A 23,381-nucleotide genomic window follows, 5' to 3' on the forward strand; every position below is an offset into this window, starting at 1 on the left:
CTTCTTATTAAGGAAGTGGCAGTTTGTACACACTACTGTTTGCGCTACATGATACAAATGGAAATAATAAGCTAGTGGCTAAATATTTACTTATTGCATTCTTCCCCTATATGCTATTCACCAAGTCATGCAACTTGCAGTTTTACATAGGAAGATGATCAATGATTAACCACAGGTTACATCAAATTCCCTGGATAATCCCACAGATATTTCTGTAAAAAGGGTAATGTTTATGAGAGGCAGAGATTCACATAAGGATTATGTCCTCTTTTCTAGGTGAATTTCTTCTGTGTCCAACATACTGTTTTCTTCCATGTTTTCTTTTTGTTCTATGGTATTTGGTTGATGCTGGAAGAGAAAATTGGTAGTCCATGTGTTCATAAAATCATTTTAAAAGTAGAAATACTTTATCAAAACCCCCAAATATTTTCAATCAAAAATGACTAATTGCTTAGGCTTGCAGTATCCTGAAAATTTTCTGATTTTCTTAAGGGTGGCAAATGCTTCCCACAAGATGCTGTGCTCATCCATACTATTTTCTATGAAAAACAAACAAACAAGAAGTTTTAATGAAAATTTCATGCCCTAAAGGGTAAGAATAGCTGATAAAGGAAAAGGTGTGCCTCTGCAGCATGACTCACCACGCAGGGACTCCTGTGTGTTAGGCAATGGTCACCTCGATTGGGTTTCTGTATGCAAGGACTGTTCTGCTGCGAACTGTACCAATGGGAGGCACAGTGGTGGCAAGGGCAAAGGGGCAATGACAGAGATGTGTCTCATGATAACTTGGAGAGAAATGGGTGTCCAGCGCAAGCAAGTGTCAGCGTTGCGCAGAACCGAGCAGGGATTTGCTCCGTCATACGCCAGCTGGCTCCACTGTGCCACTCGGGTAGAAAAACTGAATGTGCTCCACATCATGAGACAGAGAAAAGGCCTCTGCTGAGCTGGAAGGGAATATGCAGATTTAATCTCACCAAAAATGTCAGCTGTGTAGATCTTCTCGAGGAGCTTGACTCATCCTTCCCTGAGCATAACCTCTCAGGGACATCATTTTGCCATTAAGGATGTGCAGGCCAGAATGTTGCCACTGTGCATCTCTCCTGAGCACAGTGCCAGAGACTTCATGATCTGCTGACCACTTTCCCTTGGTGAATCCAGGAGCAAATCATTGTTGTCTTCTTTTGGATGGAATGTTCTATGGGAAAACGGAAACCTACGTTTGCTTTATCTCCTGATCTGGGTGCATGCTTCAATCACTGATGTGTGTATAACTCTTTGTACTTTTATACCGTACCATGTACTCCACAGAACTTTTCTTCTGAAACCCAGCTAACCCCTTATTCTCTTCATTTTGGCCTCATTTAAAAGTTAAGGCAAAATGAGAGTGGCAGGAACATGTTTACAGACTTTTACAGACTTTCATCATATGAAAATAAAACATGTTTCATATACTTCTGTACGTTCACACACATTTTAATATACCACACTAAACCACCCCTAATCTTATTCCTAAAGAGATTGCTACACATCTGCTTTCATCACAGGAGTCTCTGTGCCACAGCTGCAAATGTACTAGTGGTGGCAAAGGTGAGGCTGAAATGAGTGTATTGATTTCTCAGTGATTTCTACATTATATATTCTGTTGCATCAATCCCAAGAGAGAAAGGATGCTAAAAACACCTGGGGTTAAAAATAGTAAGCGTCAAATATAAATTTAAATAATTCTAGAGGCTATAGGAAGAAAGCAGGTTATGTAGAGTTCTAGATATTTGCAAGACTCACTGAGTCACAGAGTTAATGGACTTAAAAGATAGCTCATCGCTTCCATGTCACTGCTACTGTAGAATTATTTCTTCTACTACTTTCTCCAGTGCTTTAATCCACTCCTATATTAATATTTTCTATTTATACTTATTTTCCTTAAGTGCATTATATTGATTTTGTATTTCAGCACACCACAAAAGCTCCTATCATCATTAGGGTATAAACAAAGCATGCAAAAAATCCACCATAGTACCAAACTGAGAAGTTATAAAGTAAAGCCACAAAATGCCATGTAGAATTCTAGATATTTAGCTGAGCGGTTCACTGAGTCACAGAGTTATTAGCGCATTAAGGCACCTGTTAACTTTATCTGTGTGAGTACCCCCCCTGAATATAATGAGAATGCTCATCTTGGTTCTAGAAAGTGTTAGTGTTTAGAACATTGTTTTATGTTTTTGGCCATATGTCTTATCAGACTTGTTCAGCAACATCCTGAGACGGGAAATATATACAGCTAAACAGTCAAGACATGATGGTTTAAGAGAGCTTCAATGCTGCATTATAGATGTTAAACAAAACAAAACAAAGCAAAACACCACCACAAACACAGGGAAAAAAAAAACAAAAAAACCAAAAAAACAACAACAACCAACCAATCAATCAACCAAACAAACAAAAAAAACCCCAAAAAACTACAGAAAGGAATTTCCCTCTCCAATATAGAGAGAAATTCACCCTGAGCAGAAAGCTAGTACAACATTTGTGTACTTCTTGAATTCAATTTACATAAATTGGTCCTTTACTTAAATGGTATGTAATATTTAGGGATTTCACTTCAAAGGCAAACAACATGCAGGTTTCTCTGTTTTCTCCATGTAACAGTATAGATCATCTCATTGCACTGGATTCTGAAATCACACAAAACCTATCCCCTTCTGGCAATCAGTATCTATGGTCTTCCGTGAAATATCTGCATTTTCATATTATGAAACTGCTGCCATGAATTTACTAGTAAGCTCCAACTCTAACAACTTAATTTCTCTTATCAGTAGCATTCTCTCATGATATTTCTAGTTTAATTATCAAGAATAATAAGGATATGCACTCTGTGTGATGTTTTCAATGTTTGCACTGGATGATTCCTAAAACAGTTTACAGATTACTTAGCACCAAAATAAATGTCTGAGTTTGTAACCATGACTGATTAGTAAGATTCCGGAGACAAACAACCATTGGAAAATACCTGTGTGTCTACCATGAAATTTTCCGCTTAGACCATCTTGAATTTTAACAGTGTTTTGCAGAATGGCTCCTAAAATGCTCATAAAGCTTCTTGTTGACATCTCCAGCCCTCACCAAAGTGCTTTATACTCTCATTGTGCTATTCTAAACAGAAACCACCATGGTTTGTAAAGACTAAACTGTTAATTGTAGTTCACATCTGTAACTATTTTGACTAAAAGCACCAGATCCATAACCTCGCAGTGACTGGCTGAATATCTGAGCTGATTTCCTGCAACACATAACTTAGTATAATTATACAACTTATTTGAAGGGGAGGTACAGTACACCAGATTGAGCCGATGAAAAATAGGATTGGCACTTTGCTGGAGTTTGGTTAGTCTATAATTTCCACTGGTGTTTTAGCTTCTCAAGCAGAAAATTAGATTTTCCTTAGTTCTTCCATATCTGTGCAAAGAATATGGCCCCACAGAAATCACTGAAGTAATTAATGCCTTCCTGTAATGAACAAAAGGCTTGGTCTATCAGAAAGGTGACTTTCACATTGTCATTCTTTTTGTAACTACCCAGAGAAGAGTCATGAGGCTGAAGGACAAGCATGCAGTGTGCCTATCCAGGGAATAAGTGCACCTTTGTATGTCTTACTCTCTAGGTAAAACTTATGCTTGGAAAGATTATGCCACCTTCTTATGATGCCCAGGTGAAACAGAAAAGGCCCAAACAATAGGCCTCAAACCAAAGTTGACTTCTGAGTGAATTCCCCGACCAGCAACCAGCATCTTATCAGCAGACTGAAGCAACCAGCATCTTATCAGCATGAAAATGCAACCCTGGGAACAATCCCTGGGAACTATAAGTAACCAATAGGAAGTAACTATAAATCCCAAATGTAAAGAAAAACAGAAACTCCTCAGACATGCCCGGATCCTGGCCAGATCTGGACACACCTGAGTGAGGCATGTCAATCTACCAGATATCTTCTGTGCATTTTGTATAGATCTGTTTGTTAAACTGTACAAAGCTGGGCCCTCTCACAGCACAGACGCAGACCTCACCCACGAGCGGACGCCCTGCGTGGGACTTCCCAGCTGCCGGGACAGGCTCTGCGACCCTTGGCTGGGACGGGGCTCCCCGGCTGGTGCACGGGTCGGGGGGGTGGTAAAGTAGGAGGGCAACTGGTGATGGATCTTTCTTAATCACTATAGCCAGCTTTATGTAGTAATGACTAGGTGCATTACCTTGCTTATTCTTTCTGCTGCTTTAAACTAAAGTAAAATAAGCCTATTTCTTTAGCTTGGTGTGTGTGTCCTTTGTGTTAACCCCATCAATTGGCAAAACAGCCGGTGATCCTGGCATGTGCATCTGTAGTATGAGCTGGCAGTAAAGTCTTGCAGGTGTGCATTTCTACTGAAAGCATGTAAGTTATTTGGGAGTGGAGCAGAGGAACACCAGTAAAGAGGTAAGCTCAGGGTCTTCTCCTCTTTCCTTATTCCTACTTTCTGCAGTCCAAGCCCCTGTGAACAATGGAAGGGATGTCCCATCTTCTTGAGAGGACTTCCCATCTCCTGTAGCTTCGCTTCCTGGAGAAATCTCCAATGTTTGGCAAAGATATGTGTACTTGCAGCTCACAGTTGCACATCCCTGCACCTAGAACGTATTTACACATTTATGCCTCTTCCTGGGAACTAGAATATAAAAAAGTTGTCCTTGGAATAATGTATGTTATTTGCTCCCTCTTCTAAATATTTCTAAACACAGGAGCATAAATTAGTATGTGTAATGATTTATGAACAGGTTGGAATGTTCATTATCTTATTCTGTTTTTAAAACCTAGATTAAAAAAAAAAAAAAAAAAAAGAACAATGCAAAACAAATCAGAATAAGTAACGTTGACAAGACAACTGGAAATATCTGATAAATACTAACAGGTTGGTAGACACATTGTCAGAAACATACAGTCTACCATTCGGTCAGTAGCTACTGCTACTTAGATTTAGCGATAGCACCTTTAAATCAATAGCTGCTTTTTAATATTTAATATCCTCATACCATTAGCTGATTCTTATGTCTCTTTTTTATTGCTAATCAAAGCTATTGGCAATGACCTTGACATTTTTCTAGGTTTTTAGTGGCTCAAGTTTCACTTAAATTAGCAAGCACAGGAAGAGCTTTTTGTTGATTTAAAATTCACCTACATTTTAAGAACTTTGGTTGCACTTCCTTATTTCAGCAGTAAGCAATTCTATCATTTTTATATTAAATATAAGACCTAAATTAAAATGGTTTGGACTTTTCTGTTTTCATTGTGTATAGTAGCCAGATACAATCAAAGTGACTTCTTATATATATCTAATTATGTGTTATGACTACAGGACACCAAAAAAATAATTTAAATCTTCTATTGTAATTGCCCAGAGAAGCCATTGTCAGTTTGGGTTCCCAGTTTGGGTTTGCAGTTTGTTTGAAAGGATTTCTGGGACATTTTCTTATTTCATGGTTATTGCATAGCTGTGATGGGAGGTATTCAAACTCAGCGATGAGTTTTTCTATGTTTTTTTAAGTGTGGAACATACCTTTAGCTTAAAAATTCTTATTTTTAGTAATAGAATTACTGCGTAGTTAACTGCATCTCAAGCATTTCCTTGTGTATTGAGGACAGAATACAATAATGTTCTCTGTGAGCAAGAAAAGCACACAGCTTCTCATTATTTAAATTAGGCAGGTAAGAATAAGGAACAAGGTTCCAGAACTGAAATCACACAGCAATTAAATAAGCATCGATCCAACACTGCTTTTTCACACAGACTATTTTCCTGTTAATGGCGTTTTAGCAATTATCTTATCAGTTGCTACTAGCCCAATAGTGATTTACCTAATTCTGCCCATGTAGTTAGACTGGTGTTAGATTATATCCATTGAAATGAACACAGAAGTTGTATTAAACAGCTCATTTACTTTTCAATGACTCACAGGAACTACTTAAACCAGTTTACTTTGTACTAGCAAAAGCTTTGTACTGAAAGTTACAAAAAAATGTAGGATCTGATCCAAAGCTTATTTAAGTCATTTAAATCTTACCACTAAGTGCAATCAGCCTCTTACATACATGCGTAATATTTAAAAAACAGTGTTGGTCTCTCCTTCTGTGATTTCTCCTGCCTACAAAAACTTCTGCAGTATTTTGGCATGTATCTCTCACTGAAGTTAATCATATTCCCACACAGAGTTAGCCTGCAAGCTCAGGTGAGTTGCTAATCATCCTCTATGCTCAGGGCTGCATCAGTGCAAGTGAAGTCCAGAGTGGTCTTTCAAAGTACACTTGCATGGATGAGAACTTGACAGGTTTCCTAGTGTTATGCAGTACTTTAGCAAGGTGTTGAACAGATCGGAGGGAAATGTAGGTGCTATTTGCTTAGAGCAGAACTGCGCATGTCCTGTGGGAAGGCATCCGAGAAGCATGGAAGTTGAATGTCAAGGTCATGACTTCACCCTGCAAACCTGCTGTTTATGTGAGCCAGCCTTACATATGTGACTCCACTGAGAGAGGCGTATTCATTGCCCAAAGACTTACAAAAGGATTGTTAGCAACACTTCTTGCAGATCAGAACCAAAAACAAAGCTGCCCACAAAAGCTAATGAAAATTTTAACAAGGAAGCAATTGTGGAACAAATTCCATCATACATACTGGAATAAAAATGATATTATATGCATCTGAACAATCCTTTCCACACAGAGATCTCAAGACACTTCCTACATGTGTATAAATATTTTCTTTCTCTGTGGGCAGGTGTGAAAATTAATTGCAACATAGTGGCTTCCCACAAGTGACAGTGAGGATAAGTGGTAGACCTAAACAAATTTATGTTGAACTACCTTTTAAGTGAATACCATTTATTTTTGTTATTTCTTCTATTATTGCTTGTTTTTCAGAAATATGCATACCTCCTTCTCACACTGATCAACACTAACAAGCCTAGCTTCACTGAAGTTACTTATGCAAGAAAATACCAGCAAGAGACCTGTATAATACTGCCCTTTAACAATAAGATTATTCCTGTGCCCCCTAGAGTCTACAATTTTATCTCCTTCTGCAAAAGGAAGTCTCTTCTGTTATGAAGTCTATGCTATAAATGATTTTCTGGAAAACTTGCCAGTTTTAGAGGTACATTCTAAAACCAGGGCACCCTACCAAAGCTGTCTAATGAATCCTGTGAGTTAACCTTATACAAGTCAAAGAATCAATATTTTTGCAGCATGGATCATGCTCTGTACCACCACAATCTGGTAATTAACATCCCTATCATAATATTAAAAGTGCTAAGAAATTTCAGGGGCTTATTATATGACTCAAATGCCCAATGCAAGAAATGTCAGAAGGGCCTGATTATTGTGTGCTCAGCATTTCTTGGACATCAGGCTCCGTTTAGGTGTCTAACTCTCAAAATAAAGTATTACAAATTATAACTCAGCTGTGAAAATATTGGGTGATCTTTGTAGATGCACTGGTCAATGGCTCAGTTAAGTGCAAAGAGTTTTAAGGTTAAGCTTCTTTACTGTTGAAATGTGCAAAAGGTATGCCGAAGGCGCGTTTTCTGCTGGCTATTGGCACGCTATTGTCCTACAGAGGAGCAAATGTATTTGTAAGGCCTGTTGCTGGTGTTGCAATTGCTTAGTAATTTTCAAAAAAACAGAATATAGAGACAATGGTGACACTGGGCCAGGTCTGAAAAAATAGTGCTGTTCTTAAATATGTAAATTCATTTACATACTTAGAACCAATATACATTATTTTCTTCTAGAATGAAGTATTCACATCTTGAGTATGCTTTTAATCTAGGACTTCCATGCTCAGGTAATGAGACATTTTGGTTATATTTTATATTAACATTAATTTTATAACAAAGACAGAATAAGTAATAGATTCAGTAGTCATTTGTTCTAGATTGTTACAAGCACCATACCAGAGGATATATAAAACAGAGGGTTATATACCATGAAAAAAACCAACATGGTTATCTGTTGAACACTTAACAATATGTTGTCATAAATCTCTCAATTTTTTAGCCATTTATTAGTTTTATATACACAAACCTTTACAGACAGTGGCCCTAGATTCACACTGAAGGAATCTTAAGAATACTTCTAAAATACTCACATTCTTCTCATGCCTCAGTGTCTTTAAAACTGTCATGAGATACCCATATCAGAGGCAGTTTTAGGAGTGCACAAGCACAGCAGTTCCCTCATATCCTATGCTACGCTGTGAACAAGGGACTGGAACAGGGCAGAGCACTCAGTCAGACAGCAGTGCAAGTCATCCATATAGCTAGGCAACAGGAGAAAAAGCAGCTTTTGAGGGCTCCCACAACTCCAGCTGTGAATCACAGTGAAAACCAGGCTAACACATCCAAATGGCAACTCTGCTTCTCAGTGTGTTACTGAAGAGCATAGGTCGACAGGCTCGTCTTCTCAGAATGCAACTCAATTTCCTAGAAATTGCCCAGCGAGGAGCAGAGAGGACATGATATTTCTATTACAGAATTGCTTCGTGCTCCTGGGACGCTTCATTCTAAGTATGGGCCAGTCCTAAGAAGGAGGCCAAAGACAGAAATGTTAATGCTCTTAATTAAAAGATGTCAGTGGAATCAAATTTATACTTTTAGCTCTTCTGTTGAATTTCAACACTGGCATAGACACCTCTGATGGCACCAGTAGAGTTTTATTTTGACTTTTGACAGTTCAGATACACTGGGTGAGAGGAACAGAGTATTTCTGGCAATTCCTATTTAGAAACCATGCGTCTGAGCTACCTCAAATTTCAGCTAGTTTTGGATCCAGCTCGGGATCACGTAACTTGGATTCATCTTTGTTATTAATTAAGTCCTCAGAGGAATACTGAAAAAACAAGTATTAAGATTTCACTGAGTACAACAAGTTATGGTAGTCTGTATAATCTTTGCCCAACTTTCTTGTGGGAAGGCATTGTGATAATGTAATTACCTACATGCTCTCAGCTTTCAAAACATAGGTCTCCCATGTAAAAATTTGTAGCATTTATCACTGTGAGTGCTTCACAGTTAATAATTTGTTTTTAAAGTGTCCCTTTGTGCTAAATAGTTACTATTATAATCTAGATTTATATAGATATGTACTCAAAAAAAAAAATCAGCTCATCTGTATACTCAAGAGTGATTGAAGTTGAGCCGCCCTGGGACTTCATAGCATAGCAGTTTCAAAGTCCTGGTATTTCCTAGTATAGTAACTAACAATGTATTCATCCTACAGCCATACCAGAAAAGTGATTCTACATACTTTTTTAGGTGCCAGAATGATATCATGGGCCAACAGCTATATGCAGGCATATATATTCATATACATTCTTCCCATTTTCACATCGGAAGACCATGAGTCACTGGCTTTTTCAGCACCACACAGGAACTCCATGTAGGTGCATGAAGCTTATGTGGGTTCAGTAGAGACAGACCTAGTACCTAGTCTAGTACCTGGAAGAGAGATCCACCCTGTGAGTTACTATATAAGTCACAAAGGAAATAACTTGATTTCAAGTGATTTCAAGGCTTGGGAAACACCTGAGATGCAAATGAAGGTTAGGAGAGTATTGGGGCAGGAGAGAAAAGGGAGTTTGCTTTGAGTTGTTCTTCAAAAAGGTATACTTCTGGCTCTTGAAGGAGACAGAAAACTGAGCCACATAGCCCATGAACTGAACTAGAATTTCCACTCTTATGGAAGCTGCCCTATGGCAGCTACCTTCAGCACGAAACATTTTCTCCTCCTGCATTTCCCTATGTCAAAACATAGTCTCATTTATATCAGACCTCATCTGTTTCACTTTCATTGGGAAATAGGTAGAAGGATAAATAGCTCTGGATAGTGCCTGACCAGATGCAGCTATTGTAACCCAAGATTTACATGGGTTACAGAGCGAGAGTACAGAGTGCCCGGACACTAATGAGGAGACCCAGTTGTCTCCAAGGGCAGTAGCATCATGAGGCAGCAGTTCTTTGCCTGCCTGTAGTCTCCTGCATGTCAGACTGAGGAGATCCTGAAGAAAAGATGATGGAGAAGCCTTCTGGATCTTTGGCAGCTAGAATACAGATGTGTAATATCTGGTCTGCACCTTAGTAATCAAACAACCCAGAAATGTTCCCACTGAGTGTGCTCAGACCTCCTACCTGATGCTCTCCCACAGCATGGGTGCTGAGGCGGGGGTGAGCTGCTAGGCTAGTTAAGCCATCCCATACTTCAAATAGATTAAGCACACCCTTTCTCTCATTTTTTTTTTTCCCCACTTTTGTCTTTTGTAAGACTTTTAAGCTGCATGGTCTGCTTGGTTTCGGTGAATGACTGCTTTCCTTTGCATCGTTGGTTAACCTGGTATGCATTAAGAGTGATTTCAAGATGCCTGAATAACAACAAAGCATTCCCCACCCAAAAGATAAACCGCAGCACCTTAACAGCACTGTAATATGCACCTCCTGTGTATCAAAGAATAACAGGGTGTTCTTCACAGGGGTGAGGACAGGAAGAAATGCCTAGTGATCATTAGGTAACAGGGAAGGCTTTCTGCCAGGCAGCAGGGCACTGGGAGCTACGACTCACTCCAGAGAGCAATGAAGCAATTTCTTTCAGTGGCACTGCTGAGACAGGATTCATGCCTGGTTCTAATTAATGGAAACCAGGATTTACCCTTGACATCAGCAATAAAAGTTAGTGTTATAAAGACACCTTGTTTCACGGATGGCAGGGGGTGAGGGGTGGTTTTTGTTTGGTTGTTTGGTTTTTTAACTTGGGTATTACAAATTAGTGAATAAGGGGCAGGAAATTTCAAGCAAAAGTATTTTTTGGAGGCTGGGCTGCAATTTCATACAGAATGGAAAAAAAAAATGTGTAGAAATCACTGATTGGAGAGGGCAAAAAAAAAGCGCCTTTTTCAAGTGGGGAACTTTTCACCTATTTCTATTTGCATTTGAAGTTCACAGTATACACGGGTGCTTGGAAATTCCAGGGGAAGCTTCAAGAAATGCAAAACTCTGTTAATCCAGCATTCTTATGATCAGATAAGTAGAGAAAAGTTATTCTCAGAAGATCAGCCTTGCTCTGGGAAAATCAGAGGCACTCTTGAAGCTTGAGTACAACTACTCTTTGCTGAGAGAACTGGAAAAGATGCTGAAGAAGAAGGGAGCTAGAAGAAAGGAAAAAACAGTCTGAAGGGCTGCAGAGAACTGAAGGAGGAGGGACTTCATGGCCATGACAGGAAAGTTTAGTGACCCAGAGACCCAGTGGGTTGTTTGACTTTGAAAGTCTCTGCCTCTAGGCTTCTATAAGGAAAGTTTGCGTTAAGGCATATCTTGCAGTCTTTGAAAGTTTATTGAAGAGCATAAAGTAGCAAAAGACCACTAGATGTCTGCCTTACTAGTCAACCTGGAGAGTGACGTCCTGTTTTCAACAGCCTCATCAAGGATGAGATTCAGATTGCAGCCAGACTGAAGAAGCATTATTTTAAAGGTTCTGAATCTGGACTTCAAGGAAAGGAAGAATCTGATTTATTCATGGCTATGGTTGAACTGCTGGAAAACCTGCATTAGATTAACCACAGACTTCAAAAAAATGTCCCCCAACTGGTTCACTTTTGTTAGCATCAAATATGTGACTGTAAATAGGTCTTGTGAAGCTATCTTTGTAAGGATTATAGACCTCAGCTCTGCCTTCAATATGCTTGGATGTCTTATATCACTTCTGTTTTACCTTGCAGCTGCAGACCTGCAGTAAGAGATTTCCCAGTGCTATATCCCACTGTTCTCACTTTGTGAAAAGCAACAGAATAGCACTTAGTTGCTCCATATGAATGCTGAGATGGCTAAATTGACCAGTCTGAGACCCTTAAAAGGATGTCAGAAAAGCTCTACAGTATTGGTAATATTATTGTTGATGTTGAAAATTTGCTTGGTTACTACAGCAATGGGCTCTATAGAACATACTCCAGAAAAAAAGAAAGAAACTAAATATTTGCAAAGAGAGTGAGTCACCAATTGAGTAGGAAGATTAATCAAGATTTAACAATGAGCAACATTGTGATGGATCTTGCTTAGAGAATGGGATTCACCAGAACTTTCTCTTAAAATAAAGTTTTCAGGAATGGGCTTAGCTGGAAATTCTTTTGCACAAAAGAAGTGCAGAAAGAGGTGCTGTAAAATTATTATTATTTTAAACTGTGGGTATATTCAAAGGACTAAAAGGAAACAATTCCTTATTCACTCCTGAGATCTCATTTGACTATGTATAGTCTATAGAGAGAGGTTAATTGGCTAAAAAGTCTCTTGGGACATGTAGTAACTCCTGCCTGGAAAACCACTGCTGCCCAGACAAAGGGAAAGAAGGCAGTGAATGGAATCAGGGAGGGACAAGCCAGAAGAAATATTTTTTAAACCATTACCAGAGTTTAGAGTAGTCAAACAGCTCAGTTTTCCCATTTGCTTTTGTTATCCAGATAGCCATTTTGATACCCTGCCACATTACACATGCAAGCTAGTAAAATGAATACATCCTGTTCATAAAACAAAGCCATTAGTCAGACAGTTGTGTCTCTAAAAAAACTAAATACACAGCATTGTTCAAAAATTAGCCAGCGTCAGAAATTATGCAGCCTTCTGTATCAATAGCATTCTGGAAGAAGACCAGATCTGTCAACTTCAGAACATGTAATATGATTTAATAACTATAGCAAAATGTTTGGGTCCAACCCATCCTTAGTGAAGATGGAAAACTGTTGGTGTTCCCACACAGAATGTAGAATGTTTAGTTTGCATGTGTTTTTATCCTGAAAACATGAATTGTTATTATTATTAAATCCATTAGCAAATGTTTGCAAAGAGGGAGAACCTTGTTAAAGTTTTTTACTGTGCATTTACTGAAAATTTCTGGACCATGGTCCTACTTGACTAACCTGATCTCCTTCTCTGACAGGGTGGCCTGCTTAGTGGATGAGGGAAAGGCTGTAGATTTTGTCTACCTAGATTTTAGTAAAGCCTTTGACACTGTTTCACACAGCATTCTCCTGGAGAAACTGCCTGCTCATGGCTTGCACAGGCATATTATTTGTTGAGTAAAAAACTGGATGGATGGCCAGGCCCAAAATGTGGTGGTGAATGGAGTTAAGTCCAGTTGGTGGCTGGTCACAAGTGGTGTTCCCCAGGCTTCAATACTGGGGCTAGTTCTATTTAATATCTTTATCTATGATCTGGACGAGAGGATCATGCACCCTCAGAAAGTTTGCAGATGACACCAAGTTGGGCGGGAGTGTGGATCTGCTTGAGGGTAGGAAGGCTCTACAGAGGGATCTGGACCAGCTGGATCAACGGGCCAAGGCCAACTGTATGAGGTTCAACAAGGCTCAGTGTCAAGTCCTGCACTTGGGGCACAATACCACCATACAACGCTACAGGCTTGGGGAAGAGTGGCTGGAAATCTGCCTGAGGGAAAGGACAGCTGTTGGTTGACAGCCAGCTGAATGTGATCCAGCAGTGTGCCCAGGTGGCCAAGAAGGCCAACAGCATCCTGGCTTGTATCAGAACTAGCGTGGCCAGCAGGACTAGGGAAGTGATCATCCCCCTGTACTCAGCACCGGTGAGGCTGCACCTCAAATACTGTGCCCAGTTTTGGGCCCCTCACTACAAGACAGACATTGAGGTGCTGGAGTGTGTCCAAAGAAGGGCAACAAAGCTGGCAAAGGGTCTAGAGCACAAGTTCTATGAGGAGCAGCTGAGGGAACTGGGGTTGTTTAGCTTGGAGGCTCAGGGGAAACCTTATTGCTCTCTACAATTCCCTGAAAGGAGATTGTAGCGAGGTGGGTGCTGGTCTCTTCTGTCAAGTAACAAGTGATAAGACAAGAGGAAATGGACTCAAGTTGCACCAGGGGAGGTTTAGATTGAGTATTTAGCAAAATTTCTTCACTGGAATACTTGTCAAGTATTGGAACAGGCTGCCCAGGGAAGTGGTTGAATTGCCATCCCTGGAGGTATTTAAAAGACATATAAATGTGTTGCTTAGGGACATGTTTTAGTGGTGGACTTGGTTGATCTTAAAGACCCCAAAGGGAAGGTCCGTACAACTCAGCCCTTGCTTCACTTACTCAGGCTGAATTGCTTTGAGGTTATAATTGTGTACTTCAACAGACCCAAATCCTCGAGTTACTTTTGTTTTGGGGAGAGAGTTTATTAATTATGAGGTGTGTGTGCCTGTTTGCTATGAAGTCCTTAATGTTACTATTTTAATGTTCCAGCACACTATCTTCTTCCAACACAATATCTTCTTTCTCTCCTCCCCAATATACAGGGAGGTGATCATGTGATTGAATACTCAACTCATAGAACAGATAAAGAAAAAAAAAATTCTCAAGTTCACACAATAAAGAACAACAAGTATAAATCTTCCTATCTCAAGTAGTCTCAGTACATTTTCAGAAGTCTTACATGTCTCTCCGAAACAAGCCTCTGTGGGTAATGTGGAATTTCCAGAAGTTTCTCAATGCAAGCACATGGCTCTTCTGTAAGTTGTGGCACTATGCTTGTTCTAAACATTGAAGAGAAACAGTTTTCAGACAAATTTTTAAAATAAAATAGGTATATTTTTCTTTAAAATGCAATAACGTATGTAGGTAGGCATAAAAGAGCATAAAAGTAGACTCAAGATGGGCTTCTCATTACTTAGCTAGAAATGTTGCTGTTGATGGTCCATCATATAGATCAAATATAATGTCTTAGGCAGCCACCATTTTCTTCCAAGGGCTGCAGCATATGGAAAATAGGCCTGGTCAGAATATTTTTTATGAAGTTCTGTTTTAACATGCTGTTTTGCTAAAAATGAAATTTTCAGAGACGTACCTGGTTTTGACATAATCCTCAGAGTCATCATAAGAAAACTGCTCCAAAGCAAGCAAAACCTATATTTTCAAGTAGGATTCCCAGCAGCCACCTTTGCAGAAACCTCTCTGCTCTTCATTTCGAAACAGGTATTCTGATGATGTTGTATTTTCTCAAAAATTTTTGAAAGGTTTATTTCAATGAACACACATGCACACAAAAACAACCCACATTTTGAAACATCATGGTGAAATGTGATTGTCTTCCTCTGGGCAGCACCAGTGATTATTTGAGCACAGAGCACTTGATCATTTTAGGTCTTGTATGAAATCCTCACCACAGCAACTAGAGAGAGGTCTCCCATTAAGCAATTGTTCAGCAGAGAAAAGTGAAGTCTGGCAGTGTCTGGAACACTTGGCTGACATTTGCAAGTTCATTTAACACAGTGCTTTAAACATGGCAGTAAAAATGTGGAAAAAAATAGAAAAAAAAGTTGAGAACTGGAAATTTTATCATCATACGGAGCCATGCAGGACACCAAACTGCATTACTGATAAGGTTCTTACCTTCAGATCTACAGCAGAGACTTATATTTTCAGAATAAACAAAATCTTCGGAAACAGTAAAGGGCTATTAAGGTCCCCATGGATCAATCACTGAAAAGAGATGAGAGACCAGTATATGCTGCCAGCAGGTTGCAGAGCAGAGGACTGTAGAGAGCTAGGCTTGACTCATGGCTTTGGCCCCATCCTGTTTATTCCACTTGCCCCTGTGCAACCATCTCATTGCTTTTACTTCCATACTATCAGTTCTCCAGTCAAGAGATCACTGAGACTTTTCCCCCTTTTAATCTTCAAATATGGTGCCATAGTAGCTCTTGCTGATACAGAAGGAGTCTTTGGTTCCTAAGAAGAACTGCTTGATCATCCTGTTAGGATGGCACATTTGAAGCTCCATTACACACGTATTGAATGTGTGGATGGTATATGTTCAGTGCAGTTGATATTCTTGAAGAACATGCCTATCACATGCCTATGTTTCCACTGAGGATCCATGAACGGTTGCCACAGTGTCAGAGTTAGGTGAATTGCCCTGGGGCAAATAGAAGAGCCGTTCTTGAAACAATAACCTTGCTTTTACTGTTCTCAAATCCTTGAAAGAAAGCACAAGAATATTTAAACTCTTGTGTTTGTTGGGAAGCTTAGTATTGGCAAAATAATGTACTCTTGACATCAATTATCATCTGAAAATTCAACGATATTACCTGAAAATTTCTCCACAAAGTTCAACTTGCGGAAAAGATCTACCATGAAAAATTCCATTTCAATTTCTTAAAGAAAGAGGTTGTGTAAGAAACTGAAAATAAGAATATAAAAATTAATACATTGGGATATACAGAGTCACCTTAGCTATAATCCCACATATGTCTTCTCCTAAACTATGTAATCAGAAACTTGCTTTTCCTTATGTCTTCCCTTTCCTTATTCAAAATCTACTAATTGCCTATTATGCCTAAACTGTGTCTCTATTCAAACTATATACCATGCTTAGGACAGGTTCTTTCTGCAGCTTAAAAATCCATGTTCTACAGTTGAGAAAAATCATAGTTTCTTCCTGTAGAGGAGGCAATTGTTTCTGTAGCTTGTGGATGAACATAGCACCATCCACAAAACCAAGTTTAAAATGGCCCCACAGGCATCAGAGTAAGCTATATACATACATCCTATGTTCCTGGAAAACTTGATCACTATATAACACTTGCAGAAATATTTTATTATATTAAGGACATTTTTGCCCTGATGCCTCTCTGTCACACACACTTCTAAATATAAGAAACATGCATAAATTTATGTTTTAAAGAGAGTAATTTAAAATTTCCGAAGGAATATTAGCTGCATATGCCATACCTTTCTAGGAGATGGTATTATACAGCATTTCTTACACAGCAAATAGACTAGGAGCGACATGTAGCTGAAGAGCACAAAGTTCATCTCATGTATAAATGCTGGCTGCACAGAAGTCCAAGATCGTGGCCAGCCTTTTTGTGAGGCAGAAGGTATGGGAAGTAGGTACGTTGTGTCTGTATTAAAGAAAGCACAGTCTAGCCAAAATTAAAATCTTAGCCTAACTGGAAGGCAAGACAGGGTTAAGAGAGTGACTACAATACTGGAATTATAATATTTCAAAGCTATAGGACCCTAAACTTTACAGATAAATCACTGAGTTTTTGCATTTCATCTCATTGTCTTATTGCACTTTGCATCTCTGTGTGTGCAGTATGTGGCACTGCTTTCTGTTGACATAGCTGAAACTTCAGTGAAGATATACCTCTGACGATGATGGAAATACAAATGTTTTGAGGCAAGTTTTGGTAGAAGTCATATTTTCCATGAGACTAACAGAGATTCTTGGGCAAAAGATGCATGCTTTTGGCCACACCAGCCTTTCTTCTACCCTGAAAGAGCAAGTACCTTCAAGGTTTGGTACAAGTTTAATTTGTTTAAGAAGGTGGCTGGTACCTGTGGAGCTGGAGAGGACTGTTAGCTAAAAAAAAAAAAAAAAGAATGTGGTCCTTAGCCACAGAAATATACCTGAATCACTCAAACTATCCATACTGGAGAATATATGGCACAATTTCCTCTGTTATACATAGTGGGATTATTTCTCTGTATGGACATCAAGGTGCCTCAAGAGGGAATCCCAGGTGTAGTCCCACAGCTCACAGCAATGTGGAGTTTTTATGTGGATCTGGAACACCTTCAGAACCACCAACAGAGAAATATTCCTGGGCCAGCACACAGAGGTGGTCAGTGGCACAGCTGTCGAGAGGTACTCCTTGCCTCTCAAATATGGGAAGTCTAACTACAGTAGAACTGAACAGAATTATAATTATAAAATAAGTGTGTGTCTTGACTTCAAAACTTTTACTCTCATGTAGAGTTTTGAATTTAAATTCCCAAGCCTGAAATCTTAAGGTATTTTTCAAGTTTCCCTTTCTGTGTCAATCCTTCATTCTTGTTTGATCTCTCTAGTTTTCACCTCTTCTCCCTTCAAATTACAGGGAGGACTGTGGATTGTTCTGTTTCTTGAGTTTGTTTGCTTTGTTAAGAATTTGGTTGTTGCTTCCAGTCAGACAATTATTGTCTCCCTCATACTAATTGCTTCATCAAAAGGCCAGTAATTGCAATAGCATCTCACAAGTCTCTTCCAGACCACACCATGTGTGATAACAAAGGGTGTGGTTCCATTAGCCTCTGCGAGAAATCTTAGCACATGGCCTGCTGCAAGCCTGGAAATGATCTTTCAATATCTTATAATTTGTACTTTAAATGTTATTTAAACATTATATTTTTTTAAACTCTGAAGCCACACCCTTTTCAGTCAGTATCATGTGTCTGCCAACTTTAAGAATTATCCAACTTCTGCCTTAGCCCTGTTTTGATTTGATTTGATTAATTTTGTTTTGAAGCATGGATTGGTTTGTTGGGGGTTTTGTTTGGCTTTTTTTGTGTGTGTGTGTGTGGGGTTTTGTTGTGTTTGTTTGGGGGTTTTTTTGTTTGTTTGTTTGTTTGTTTGGGTTTTTTTGTGGTTTTTGTTTTGTTTTGTTTTTTGTTTTTGTTTTTGTTTTTGATTTTTTAAGAGGCTACGTTTGGGTGTTCCTTACTCTCATCAAAACCAGAGCAGCCAAAATGATTTGTTCAAACTTGTGAGTGAAAAAGTACAGCACAATTTTTGCTGTTAAGCTCCTCCTGTTACTTTAGGTCTAAAAGAGGAGATCGGAGCCTTGTTACAGTATAAATCAGATGTCATTAATCTGTTGCAAGCAGCTCAAAATCAGACCACAGGTTACACCTACATGACCTTATTGTGTTAGCACTAAGTTATCCAAATCCCCACCTCCAGGAGAAAACCATCAGAGGCTGTAGGATTGTATCCTTTGTCTTCCATCCATGCCCCAGTGGTACACTGCCCCCAGCATCCACCCATACTGGGTCGCTGCCATTCCCAGGAGTGACAGGCAACTTCTGCTCGTGACTAACGCTCAAAGACACCTTTCCCATGAGTTTCTCTGGTGCATGTAGTTCTTGGCCATGTGAGGCTTTCTGGTGTACAGCTAAGAAGAGTCACCTGCTTCCAAGTAGTTTCACCTCTCCATCACCTACTCTCCTCTGTAACATCAGAGGAGCACTCTGATCATCTCTGGAGATATACTTTGCACATCTCAACAACTTTGGTACAGTTTGTTTTCTTACAGTAGGAAAAAAAAAAAAAAAAAAAAAAAAAAGAAAAAACCCCACAAATAAACAAAAACAGAAAGGCAGGTGTGAACATGTAACTCCAGAAAAACCCAGTTAAATTTGCTGCTATTACTTTGAACCCCATGGAACTGGAATACAAACAGCCGAATTATATTTGCAGAGTGCAGCTTTAAGGAGATATTTGTACTGCAATGGCTTTAGTGGGCATAGGGGGAAAATAAGAGATTTGGAAAATAAGAGTGACACTGTTCCAAGTTGTTTGTGCCACCAAGAGTTTTATTTTGCCCAAGGAACTCTCTGAATATCTCACCCTTGTCTAGTAAAAGCAGCTGTTGAAAAAATACTAGCAGAACTGCAGGGAACAATGACCTAGAGGCTTTTGGCAAAGCAGAGAATGGACAGCATTCTGGGGGGTGTTTTCGGCTTCATTTTATGGAGTTCATCACTATGGAAATTATGCTTGTTGATATTGGTAAAGGGTGGCAACTCTGATGAGGGAATAGCTTGTATTCAGTTATTTATGGTATGTTTTCCAGTGAGAGAACACAGGGAACTAAAAGGAGAGCAATAAAACAAGGGAAGACATAAATCCCATGTAAGAAAAAAAAAAAAAAAAAAGCAAATTTTTCAGTACATAAGGAAGGAATAAAATACAACCCCCCAAAGCCCATGTTCTTACCACAACAGATAGCACTTTATGCTGATTATTATCAAAATGGGATATAAAGTTTAAAAAGAAACTCCAAACAACTTTTAGTAATGGCAAAGTCAGATTTATCATCTAGCTATATAGCTAGTATTTTGCTTCTCCATCATAGGCAGTATTACATTTCCACTTGGATCTTCTGAAAATACAGATGAATGAGATAGAGATCCATGACATATCTAGTACTGATTCTTTCAGCCTATTTCAGGCATTTGTAGATGCGAAAATCAGATAGGCTAAAGCTGTATTCGCAGTTTATGGAGCAGAAATACCAAGAGGCTAGGAGGACTTTTCTCTGTGGTAACCCAGATATTAAAATGGAATGGTTTAGACCATTTGTATGTGGAATGTGCCCATCGCCACAGGCCAATATACATTAACATGGTCAAAAAACACTGACAAAAACTTTTGCTGCTGTTGCAAAGGAGAGAGTTTGTGAAATATTGGGAAAGTATCCTTTTCAACAGACACAGAACTGGCAAGCTAAAAACACCTATTCTTTGCTGGCATCTTCATTACTCTGCTAAGCGCAGCCCTGTCTGTAATACCTTCATGGAAATCAAATTACACACTACAGGAGCTTTTGGATCCTCAGGCTAGGACTACCATAGCCTTCTCAGTATCTCTATAAATGCACCTTTCTGGCACTCCCATCTTGTAGGTGCTCTGAGTTACAATACCAACATGATGACTGAAAAATTTTGTAATGGTTCCAAAATGCCAATTTCTGCATTTTTTATGTAACATGACAAATGTGCAAATCAGACATTATAATAATATATAATTATATATTATACATTCTATATTATATATTATAATATTATAATATTATAATTAATCGCATGCATGTTTTTTCCATGCCAGTCTCACAAGCCCTTTTGTCAGTATCGTCTCAGGATTTTTCTTTCCACACACGCCTTCTCCTTTGATTCACAAATTCATAAACAGCAGGGCTGAAAGGAACATAAAGAAATCATCTGGTGTACTTTGGCCTGAAGTAATAGCAAATGCACCTAAATCATTCTAAATGGATATTTGTCTGACATCCATTGAATAATTTCATACTATCCAAGCAAAATATTCCAGTTCTTCAGTATTCTTATTATTAGAAACATTCTCCATGTGTCTAACTTATGCTTCTCTTTCTGCAAGTCTGTTGCTCTTACATAGAAGAAACATGTAGAAGATGCTGTATAATTTTTCTTTTCTATATTTAGAAATTTTTATATTTTGTCTCCTATCTCATTTTCTCTAAACTGAGTCTTTTTCTCTTCTCTTCTGTAGGTCTCTTAGAGTTCATCTAGTTGAGCCCCTGAACAAAGGAGGCTGTCCTATATTTAAATAATTTGTATTTATCTCATCAGTGTTTATCTGTCCTCTTAATAATACAGATTTCATTATGACTGTAGTCATAGTTGTGTAGTTCTTAGTTTATGTCTGGTCTTTCCCCAGTAATTTACCTTCTGACTTACCCAATGTTTCATAAACTCTTCCTAAACCTCTAATGGAGTATCTCTGCTCACATGCTTCTCAGCGTGTTTCATGTAAGGAGATGTGAAGTCCCCTTATGGCCAAATAAGATAGAACAACAGGTGCCAGTTGCTTTTAATGTAATTTATAAACACTTCTAAAATGAAGAGAATATTTTATCTAGGGTCCACTTCAGAACCAATGCAGACTGTATTTTCCCCTCTCACAGAGCTCTGCAACATTATGCTGTGTTAACTAAAGCAAAGTGAGCTTTATGTTTAGTGGTACAAAGCCAATTTCAGTGCTTTTTAAAAAACTCCACAAAGAGTTTTGCTGTAACTTACCATGATGCAAAAAGAATGCTAGTGATGTGTGACATATATCACACCTTTTTAGGATGATGTATGGAGTTGACAGATGGTTTTGCCATTCTTCTCATGTATGCAGCCCTAAATCAGAGACATTCATACAATATTTCATGCATAAACACTGCTTAGCACCTCCAGTGCCTTTCTGGTAACTGGGGATCATTAATAAGGTATAATGACATGGACATACAGTATCCTGTGGCAAGCAGTTGTAAGAAAATAAACTAAACATTGTTAACATTGAGTCATCTACAGTAATAAACCATACAATAATACGGGCTAGAGAGGGAAAAGACCTATTAAATCATCCACTCCATCTCCTGCCAAGGCAGGCTTCTTTTCTGCCATATATCATTAAGTGCTTTGTCCAGTCTAGTTTTAAATTATTCAGGCAATTTGATTTCCACTATTTCCTTTGGGAGACTACGCTACAATTCAATTCAGGAGTATGTTTATTTATTCCTTGCTCTTTAAACAATATTTTCTTTGTTTATCTTCACTACTTTAAAAACGACTTTCCAAACTCTTTTATTTTATTACTATTGGAACTAGGATTTAAAATGGAGGATGGAGAGGACTTTGGATGAAACAAAGACATGAAGTTCTCCTGGGAAAGTAAACAAAGGGAACGTATTATCTTTGGGGTTTCTTGTTTGGTTGGTTGTTTTTCTTAACATCTCACACCATGTCTTTATATACCTCACAAACCAGAGCCAAATATAATAGCAGCCTTTACACGCCATTGCATAACTTCTCCTTGTCCTGCTGCTAGCTGTCCTGTGTCGGTAAGCATCCCAGGCGGTGCTGGGGGAGGCGACGTAGGGGCCATGTCCCGGAGGAGGCAAGGCAGCAGGGAGGCAGGGAGGGGTGGCTGCCCCAGCACCCTGTCGAGAGAGCCCACTGCCCACGGGCTGCCCTCGGCGCCAGCAGCTGCCTGCAGAGCCGCCCAAGCGGTGCTGCGGGCTGGGCTCGGATGCGGCAGGGGTTTCTAAACCTCCGGGCCACTCAGAAATGTGAGGTCAGCTCAGGGAAGCCCTCGGCACTTCACAACCTCCCTGCGTCCTGCGTGTCGCTGGGCGGGCTGTCGCAAGGGGAACGATCGAGCACTAAATGTGCAGGGCAGCAGAAAACACAGATAAGTGATTACAAGGAATGATTAAAAGGCATGTGTGTGGCATAAAAGGATAAATAGTAAAGAAAGAAACTCCTAACCCCAGTTGTTCAACTGTGCCTTGTCAAGTGTTTCAGCAGGCTCGTCCCCAGCCCTACGCTCCGGTACACTTTACAAGAAGTTTTCAGGTAATAGGAGTTTAAAAATTAACTGGTGCAGCCTGTGCTGTATGTTCATGAGCCACGGCCCTTTGAAGTGGGTAGAAAAATCCCCCATCAATTTCAAAGGGCTTTGGAGCGAGCCCTGAGCACACAGAGACAGTAGTTAATTTTATACTCGGACACAAGCAAGCGAATGGCATGGTGGCCAGGACAGCGAAAAGGCCTCACCCCCGCTGCCCTGCCAGTGGGAAGGGCTGCCGGGAGATGGCGGCGGGCAGAGCCAGAGCACGGCCACCTGGCACAAAATGGCAGCCAGCCAGCACGGCGTCCATGCTGCAGGGGTGCCTCTGGCAGGCACCTCCCTCTTGTTGCCTACATTAAGGCAATGCAGAAGTATATGGAAAAAAATAAGCCGCCCTT

Source organism: Tyto alba, unplaced genomic scaffold (assembly GCF_018691265.1).
Source record: "Tyto alba isolate M040663 unplaced genomic scaffold, T.alba_DEE_v4.0 Super-Scaffold_14, whole genome shotgun sequence".
Taxonomy (NCBI): Eukaryota; Metazoa; Chordata; class Aves; order Strigiformes; family Tytonidae; genus Tyto; species Tyto alba.